The sequence below is a fragment of the Anomaloglossus baeobatrachus genome, chromosome 2, assembly GCF_048569485.1.
Source record: "Anomaloglossus baeobatrachus isolate aAnoBae1 chromosome 2, aAnoBae1.hap1, whole genome shotgun sequence".
Classification (NCBI taxonomy): domain Eukaryota; kingdom Metazoa; phylum Chordata; class Amphibia; order Anura; family Aromobatidae; genus Anomaloglossus; species Anomaloglossus baeobatrachus.
In genome coordinates this window covers 129,382,152-129,392,443 of record NC_134354.1, presented here as the reverse complement: position 1 = coordinate 129,392,443, position 10,292 = coordinate 129,382,152, and positions in this window count along the sequence as shown.

The following is a 10,292-nucleotide window of genomic DNA, read 5'->3' as shown; positions in this document are numbered from 1 at the left end:
TTTGCGTGGGACAGGACCTCTAGTCCTGGCCTCAATCGTTTAATTAACCAGGCCGCTGGTTTCCGGTCCTGGCTTCAGGGTCTGAGTACCCCCTTTGTGCTCCGGTTTCCAGATCGGTTCCCCGTGTTGGTAACGGCGGGCTACAACCCTGTCCCGGTCCACCTCAGTTCTGCCGAGCCATCTTCCCGTCTCCTGCTGACGGAGACCACCGTCTGCCACCTAGCCAAAGGCACCAGGGCTCCAACCCTGGCACCGTTCAACTTGAACTTCCTCTGCTGGAGCTACACCTAGCTTGAGCCTACACTCCTCTCAACTTGAATTCCAAACTTAATTTGACTCAGAACTGCTTGTTTTCCTGCCCCAGGCTGTCTAGACCCCTAGGTGGGCGTGTCCAACCTCCTGGTCCCGCCCACTGGTGTGTCTATCTTTCCCTAAGAGGGGGTGACTAGGGTTTCAGGTTGGCTGTGTATTTCCTAAGTGAGGGAAGGTGTTGTGCAGGGGCCTATCTGTGACTACCTGGTTTTGCCAGGACGTCACATGACATCCCACCCCCTACACCGGCCCGGTGACGAGTAACCCCCCAGACCCCGTGGACGCGTCACACATATAGTATTTACCTCATATACTTTATGATTACTGTTGTATGTTCCACCTTATTATTATAGAGCTATATATTTTTACAGTCTATTGGTATTTTTGTCTGTGGATTTCTATTGATGTAAGCAATCGTTTACTTTGACCCGGCAATTTTTGGTCCCTCTTTTTCCTTTGTTACTGTAGTATTCTCAGTTTGCTGTAAGTTTATTGAATTTATTCTCATCTGAGAGCAGCATAATGTAGGGTTCAGAGATCCTGATTCCAGCAGTGTTTCACTTACTGGGCAGCTTACTGTAGTTTTGATAAAATTACTGTTTAATCAGCAGTAGATTATCATTACAGGACTACTTGGCGTGCTGCCAGGTAGTCCAGCATATCCATGAGCTGTGTATAACTGCTAGATCTGCAACAGAGAAAACATTGATTTTATCAAAATGACAGCAAACAACCCAGTAAGTGACACATCGCTGGAATCAGGATCTCTGTCCCTACGTTATGCTGCTCTCAGATGGGGTAGCAAAAACCTGGTGACAGCATCCCTTTAACTTGATACATTTTATTGGAGAAGGTTTTTACCGCTCTTGTCTGTGCTCTATTACAAGTCATTTGACCATGCTGGTTAGAAAAACATTTCTTACCTTACAATCACAGCTCTCATATATATATATATATATATATATATATATATATATATATATATATATAGATTAAATGTCGTTATCCTTAGGTAAACCTTTTCACAAGCAGCCATCATTGGAAGATAGGGGGCCAATTATATACAATTACAAAAAACTTCCTCAGGCACTCAGCGAGCTGATAACATGTACTGCTATTATATGATTGCTATTCGTATTATCACACAGAAAGCTCTAATACTTGATAAAAACACTTTGTTGGTAGAATGTATATACTGTATATGTCTAAATCTTTCTCGTTCGTTATGATGAAATATATATCAATATTTCATCATATTAAAACAATTGACAGTTGAAGAGAAAAGCTTTAATTATCTTGTAAAAATAGCACCTGTCAAGGGGTGGAATATATTAGGCTGTCAATTCTTGAAGTTAGTGCTGGAAGCATGAAAAACAAGCACGGGTAAGGAAGTGAGCGACGTTCAGAAGTGCAAAGTTATGATGGGTAGATAACTGTGTCACCGCATCTCTATACCAACTTCTCTTCTGAGAGTTCCTGGATAGAACTAGTGGAAAAAAGGTCCAAATAGGGACAAGAAATAATCAGTGATTTGGCAAAAGACTCATGGGCTCCAAAGGCTCATTCATGCATGTGAGATGTTGAGGAATACACTTGCAGTGTCAGCCTCCAGCCACAGGGGGTCTCTGTCGTCTCTTGCATAGACTCTATGGTATACCTTAAGGGGTACTTTGCACACTATGACATCACAAGCCGATTGTAGCGATGCCGAGCGCGATAGTCCCCGCCCCCATCACACATGCGATCTCTTGTGATAGCTGCCGTAGCGAACATTATCGCTACGGCAGCTTCACACGCACTTACCTGCCCTGCAACGTCGATCTGGCCGGCAAACCGCCTCCTTCCTAAGGGGGTGGGTCATGCGGCGTCACAGCGACGTCACACGGTACGCGGCCAATAGAAGCAAAGGGGCGGAGATGAGCGAGACATAAACATCCCGCCCACCTCCTTCCTTCCTTCTCTGCAGCCGGGACGCAGGTAAGGAGATGTTCCTCGCTCCTACGGCTTCATACACAGCGATGTGTGCTGCCGCAGGAACGAGGAACAACATCGTACCTTTCGCTCCAGCGACATTATGGAAATGCCCGACACTACACCGATCATACAATTTTGACACTTTTGTGCTCGTTAATCGTAGTAAAAAGGATTCACATACTCGTCGTTGTCGTCGACAACGACGCTGGATATGCGTCACTTTTGATTTGACCCCACCGACATCGCAACTGCGATGTCGTAGTGTGCAAAGTACCCCTTAGACTCTGTTGTAGACCTGATGGTGAACAGCAGTGATTCGAATGGGCAGAAAGAGGGGGCATGTGTGTGAGCGAGATCTGTCACCATGGTGTCCTTGATGTACCAGAGAAATGTGTCCTGGTTCCAGTAATGTCCATCAGTGAGCGAGATAACTCTGTTGGGGATGAATATGGTTCAATGCATAGTTGTCACACTATACTAAGGGAGATGTTGAAGGTACAAACAATGTAGCTTCAGTGTTTACTTAGCAGGCAAACCACCAGAAGGCAGTAGAGTAGTCAGTAAACCAAGTCAGCAGCAGGAGGTCTCGTCAATAGCACAGGGATAATCAAATTGTGGTCAGTTGATAGCCGAGAGTCGGACGTCGGGAAGTCACATACGCAAAAGAGGGGAGAGACGAAGCCAAAGTTAGGAATAAGGATACAGGTCAAATGCTGAGAAGTCCAAGTGCAAACAAGGGAGGAGGACAAACAGGATTGAACCGGGATAAGACAGACGGGGAAGGGTACACAGAAGACAGGAGCAGGTAGTCAGGGACCGGAACAAACGGACGAATGGAGGAGAATACAGGTCAGAACAAGGTAGCTGGGAGGCAGGACAGATCAGGTAACTCACCAGAGCCAGTAACACATGCTGCAGAGCATAAACTATCACTGGCACTGAACCGAAGGTGCAGTGTTGCGGGCGGGGAGGGCGCCGCCGCCGCGCTCGCTAACGCTCAGGTCCGGCGCTGCTGCGATGGCTGCTCGGTGGCTCGAGCGGTGGGCCGGATCCGGGGGCTCGAGCGACGCTCCTCGCCCGTGAGTGAAAGGGGTTGTTTAGGTTTGGGGATTTGGTCCGTGACGCCACCCACGGTTTGTGGTGAGGTTGGGGCACTACTGCTGCTGGTGACGGGGATCCTGGGAGCGATGGCAGGGAGCAGCTGGGATGTTGTTTTCCCCTCCATGGGTAGGGGTTGGTTGTCCCGGGGCCCGGTGAGGTGATGGAGAGGCAGGGTCGGGAAGGTGCAGGGTCGCTTGGACTGCGCAGCGCGGTGCCGGATGGCACGGTAGTACTCACTCAGCCACAAATGTACGCAAAGTCTCTGGTAAACCAAACGGCTGGATGGACGGGTCCCGCAGCCGGCTGCTGCAGTTTCTCCCGGACGGTTGGTGGTGGCTGCCTTTCCCTGCACCTGTGTGTATGTTCGGTCCTGATGGATTCCCACTGGTAATCCGCTCCCCAGCGTGTATATGTGCCGGAGGAGCCCTTTTGCCCGCAGGCTCTGGCCCTTGGAACTCTAGCTGTGGCGGCAGCTGTATTTCCTTTTGCTGGTTAGACGGTTGCCTTCAATCGGGTCTTGGCTGTTAGGAAACCCCTGGGGTTCCGGTCACTGACGGATTTGACCTCTAATGGCGACTCCAAGCCTGGTCGGGGTCCGTAGGCCCTGCCTGTGTGTGCTGGCTTCACTTTGCTCACCGGTTCAGTACCAGCTGGCCACCGCCCGTCCCCGGTCCTACGGTTCCGCGTTGATGTGCCTTTCCTGCAGACGGCCACCACCGTCTGCCAACCTTGCTCTTAGTGCCCGGGCCACACACCCGGACACGGTCAGTTTGCTCCTCACTCCTTCACTTCCCTAACTGAACTCCTCCACTGCTACACTCAACTGCTCCTTTTCCCGCCTCCAGGACTGTGAACTCCTCAGTGGGTGGGGCCAACCGCCTGGCTCCACCCCACCTGGTGTGAACATCAGCCCCTGGAGGGAGGCAACAAGGATTTTGTGTCTGGCTGATGTGCCTATCTCGGGGTAGGGGTGCATGGTGTAGTACCTGTGACGACCTGGCTAGTCCAGGGCGCCACATTACCCCTTGGTTAAATGCAGACCATCCGCGGGCTGCCCGTCCATCACCGGTTTTATTTTTCTTTTTAATTGTAAAAGATAAATAACATTTAAAACTTTCCAAGTTCTCAGGCATGTCCATGAAGAGTTCCCCATGCAACGGTAACAAAGGGTCCCTACGGGGACTACTTGCCGGCAACGGCCGGGTCAATCACGGTGTCAATCAAGTTATTCTCTCGGTTTGATTCATTCATTCACTTAAACAGGGGTAACGGTACTGATGGTCCCAACGGGGACAACGGTGCAACGGAGGGACCGCTGACGCATCCTTTTTCTCCATGCAGAAGTCTTAGGGCACAGCTGCCACGGCCGCCGCTCCTGGTCAGCCGGTGTGGGGGGTCGGGCCCAGCCGGAGTCCCTCCGTGCCGGCTACGGCCGGCACCTCCAGTAGTGAGGGGCCCCGCTGTGACGTGGCCTGCTCTGCCGCTTGGCAGCTACGTCCCCGCGGTGCCTCATCCGAGGCCGGGTGTCTGGAAGCGGTCAGCATGGCTTGCGGTGCTGGCGTCGGGTCGAGGATCGCCTCTGTTGCAGCCGGGCGGACTGCCGGAGCCGTCGTCATCTCCGTCGCGGCCAGGATGGAAGCCGGGACGGGTGCCAGGGCGGTGGTAAAGGTAAGGCCCGGGGGCCGCAGGTCTGGGCCCTCTCCCTGGGCCCTGAACTCCTCAGTGGGTGGGGCCAACCGCTTGGCTCCAACCCACCTGGTGTGGACATCAGCCCCTGGAGGGAGGCAACGAGGATTTTGTGTCTGGCTGATGTGCCTATCTCGGGGTGGGGGTGCATGTTGTAGTACCTGTGACGACCTGGCTAGTCCAGGGCGCCACAGCAGCACCAGGAACTAGTGTCCTGGAAACCGGAGTGAGGCAGGGAGGAGTTAACCCCTGACATGACCAGGCCAGGGCTGGGTGAAATAATCAAACCACAGCAGCCGATACAGACCTGTATCATGACAAGAGTCATATTCCCCAGAAGACATCTGCTGTGACTCTTGTGACTCGTCTGATCCACACTTTGTGGGACAAGTTCTACATTTCAGCTCCAAAATCGGCTACATCCTTCGAAAATCTATGCCCGGCCTGAGCTCAGGCTTTGCCATGGAAAGCATGGTGGGAGAGTGAGTGCATGTAGACTTATAGTTTGGAAGTTGCTTAGGCTTAAAATTTATGAGAACAGAACTTTGCGATCTCGAGCAAAGTGCTCACAGTAAAGAGACCATTCATTTTCTTAATAAAACCTCAGTTTGAAGTGACTTCCTGGGAGGGAGGAAAAGGTCAGGTTAGGGACAGGATATGTTTGTGAATGGTTGTGCTGCACCACCGAAGGGCCAGCTTGTGCACTCATTAATTTACACCGTCCTTCATAGATTAACATAATGGCTATTGCATTAGGCAGAAGCACCAGTTAGGTAAATTGCTGGGTATTTGCTGTCGGTTGTGCAGCACCGACTAGCTGTATGTTATATTTTTACTGGGTGTTCTTTTTTGTGACTTGGAGAATTTCAACCTACATCCTTAGTAAAGTAAAGTTCTCCAGCATGGTCTGGTCTCATTCTTTATCCAGGGTCCATTGTATCCTGGAGAGACCAGCCTAGAACATGATTTACAATGCATGTAGGGAGCAAAGGCAAACCTGTCTGGACTGATCTCATAGAAGATTGACTGTAGCACACATTGCTAAAAAAAAGTAAATGATGGCTATGATGGAAGAGTGTTAGATACAGCTTGTTGAATATAGGGTTGTAAAGTAGCAGACCAGTTAGGCTGTGTGCGCAGTGCGCACGTTAGATTTTTTCATGCGTTTATGCCTTGTTTTTAAACTGCAGCGTAAATTCATTCGTTCTGCGTCCCCAGCAAAGTCTATGAGAATTTAGCAAATTCCATGCTCACGTTGCGTTTTCAAATGCAGCATTTTGCATGCCAAATACTTGACAAAATCGATGCGTTTTAAAAAGCAACGTCATTTCTTTTGTGCGTTTTGGATGCTTTTCCCGCTCTGTCTATGGCAGAGCAAGCATTGAGAGCACATGAATTCTGCATTCAAAATACATCCAAAACACAGCGTTTTGGCTGCGTTTTGAAACGCACATGCAGTGACAAAACCCTGCAGAATATTTCGGAATGCAACGTCCGCACATAGCCCTAGAGTGACCATGCTGATCTCAGTCTACCACTGAAATTGCTCACTACAGGCATTTGTAATGGCAATTAGATAGCACTCATCAGGTGGTGTCTGAATACTCAGTAGAGTGGGGTGCACTGCCTCTAATAAAAGATCACTGTGTAACCTTTCGTAATTGAAAAGTAACAAAGGAAATTTTATTGGGAAGTACAGCATAAACATATGCAAAGTAGTATATAATTTCCGTGTAACAATCTGTAGCAGAAAACATTTCTACCCTCTTGGGTCTTTGTCAATTACCTTCAGAACTAACATACGTGACAAAGACCCGGGAGGGTCGATATGTTTCCAGATACATATGTCACACATAATAAGCATGTGAACATGGAGAAAAGGAAGAATGCACTCTGCTAGTGTGACGCCCTGGACTAGCCAGGTAGTTACAGACATAACACCATACACACCCCCCCTTCCGTAGACAGTCACATCAGTCAGACAAAAACCCTTGTTGCCTCCCTCCAGGGCCTGATGTAAACACCAGGTGGGACGGAGCCAGGCGGTTGGCCCCACCCACCGAGGAGTTCACAGACCTGGAGGCGGGAAAAGCAGTCAGTTCAGTTTAGGAGTGGAGAAGTGAGGAGTTAGTGTTTGGAGGTGAAAGTGAGAGGACACAAACTGCAAGTGTCTGGGTTGGAGCCCAGGCACTGACAGCAAGGTTGGCAGACGGTGGTGGCCGTCTGCAGGAGTTGACGGATCTCTGCAGAACCGTAGGACCGGGGTTGGGCGGTGGCCCACCGGTACCGAACCGGGGAGCGGAGTGAAGTTAAGCATACAGGCAGGGCCATCGGATCCCGACCAGGCTTGGAGCCGCCAACAATAGTCAAATCCGAGTGTGACAGGAACCCCAGGGGTTTCCTAACAACCAAGACCCGACAGAAGGCAACAGTCCACACCGTGAGGATATACAGCCACTGCCATAGGCTAGAGATCCAAGTGCCAGTGCCTGCGGGCAAAAGGGCTCCTACGGTACCAATACGCCGGGGAGCAGACTACCGTTGGGAAACCATCGAAGTCAGAACATTCTACACAGGTGCAGGGAAAGACAGCCACCATCACCTGTCCAGGGAGAGCACAACAACACTGCAGCCGGCTGCGGGACCCGTCCATCCGGCCGTTTGGTTCACCAGAGACTTTGTGACTTTCTGTCTGAGTGAGTACAACAGTGCCGTCCGGCACCGCGCCGCGCTGCCCCTGCAACCCTGCACCCCAGCCATCCAGCCTCCCCGTATCATCACCGGGCCCCGGGAACACCAACCCCTACCCACGGAGGGGACGACATCCTAGCTGCTCCCTACCATCTCTCCCGGGATCCCCGTTACCAGCAGCGGTGGTGCCATCATCACCACGTCCCGTGGGTGGCGTCACGAACTCTCCCCCTAAACAAACCATCCCTTTTCACTCACGGGTGAGGAGCGCTGCTCGAGTCCCCGGGTCCGGCCCACCACTCGAGCCACCGAGCAGCAGCAGAAGAAGCCCCGGACCCGAGCGTGGCGAGCGCATCCCCTCCGCCCGCGACACTAGGATGAATCAGGTTTTGTTTTACAAGTTTTGTTGTAACATATCTAGTATAGGTAAGGCACAAAGATGCTTTGTGAAAAAAGGGCAAGCCAGAAAAGGAGATGTGATGCTTTGTGCCATGTTCTGCTGAGAAACATTGAAACATTGGGTTCTCATATTCATGTGGCTGTTAATGTGCCACATACCATCTACCTAAACATTGTTGCATGCAATATACACACACATTCATGACAATAATATTCTCCAGTGTCAGAGGCCTCTTTGAGCAGGATGATGCACCTTGTAACACTGCAAAAATATTCAGGAAAGGTTTGAATTTAAAGTGATAACATAGCCACCAAATTTCCTACCAAAGATATTAATCTGGCCACACATCATCTATGGACATGTTGGGAAATCATGTGTGTGAACCATGAAGGCCTCACATTGCAAGCAGGACCTAAATGATCTGATGCTTGGTGCTGGACAACATGTGTAGTAATGCCTTAAATGGCCAGAACTGCTTTTGGATGTACATTGAAGACCTACAGATATGTCCCTTTCCCATTGGCTCACTTCCCAAGATGAGTGGCTTGACATGTCAGTGTTAATTAAAACGTGCCTTAATGATATTCTGCTGGGATATGATAATGCTAAATCCATGTAAGGCCATCCAAGAGTTGTGATGTGAATTACAGACTGCCAATGGTTTTGCTACATTGTGGTATTAATGTATTAAATTTACATTATGACAAACTGGAGTTCTTAACAAAACTTAAGGAAAGATAAAGGCGTCGTGCGGCCAGGAAGGCGGTACGGGGTCAGCGGTCCTTCCCCGCCTTTGTGTTGGATCCTGGTCCGGTGACTCGATCCGGGGTGCCCCTGGGGTTCTGTGCACGGAGGGGGGGGCATAGAGGGGGGGGTACTGTCACGCTCCCCATGTCCCAGCACCACTCCTTACCCACTGATCCAGTCCATGTGTCCACCAGTCATGGCTGCTGCTCCCGCTCTTGCTCCCCTGAGTCCTGTTCCTGGTCTCAGGAGTCTGACTCTGAGTCTTAGCCACATGGTTCTGTATAGGACCAGGCCGCGCCCACTCTCCTGGTCTTATAGGCCCAGCACACCTGCAGCAGGAAATGACATGAGGCTGTGCTGGGTATATAAGACTGGCCTTTCCATGTGGGCGGGGCCTGATCAACGTGTCTTGTAGCTAGTCTTATGAGCTAGGTGCTCAGGTCCCCTGGTACCGTGTCCTACTGACTTCTTGTCCTTGCACTCTGGTACCTGTGCCTGTTTACATTATTGTCCTAAAGAACTCTGTGACTCTGGTGACCTGCTTATACTTGTCCCTGCCACGTCAGTGCTCCGGCTGCCATGTGCCCTGCCCTCCGGTGGGGTGCAAGGTCCAGTGGATCCACCTCCTGGGCCCACCAGTACTCCCGGCCCTGACAAATGCTTGTTACTAGAACCAAGCAATTTATGATGCTCAAGTGCTGCTGATGTCGATTATTAAGCATAATTGAAGTCAATGGGAAACTCAAGTGTTTTTCAGACAGATCCTCCCGGGAAGGGAAAAAGAGAAAGAGAGGAAGTGAGAAAGACTACAATGTCTCAACATTAATTTCCTGAAATACTCTGTTCTGCGGGTGGAACCGGCACTTTCCAGCTTATGACCTACTACATTAGGGGTGGGGAACCTTTTTTCTGCCGGGGGCCATTTGGAAATTTCTGCCAACCTTCAGGGCCGCGCAAAATTATCAATGTGAAAATGAACCGGCTATATTTGGTCCTACAATTAATTAACTCACCCCTACTGTGGTGGTTGGAGCTGCTTCTGTTTGGTGCGGCTCTGATGATCGGCGATACTTGTGCTGCTTCTCACAACTGCTTTGCCAGATTTGTCTCGGTCTGGAGCGCAGTCAACCCTTTAGATAATGAGATTGGTAGATGATATACATCAGATAACAGATGCAGGGACTGGTGGATCTCGGGAGACACATACATGACTGAAGGGGATGTTGGCATATACATCATATAGGAGACACTGGGACTGCTGTATATAAATCACATAGGAGACGCTGGAACTGCTGTATATACACATCACATAGGAGACCCTGGAACTGCTGTATATGTGGCGCCCCTGGGTATATCAGGGTGCCACAGGGTACTGCAATCC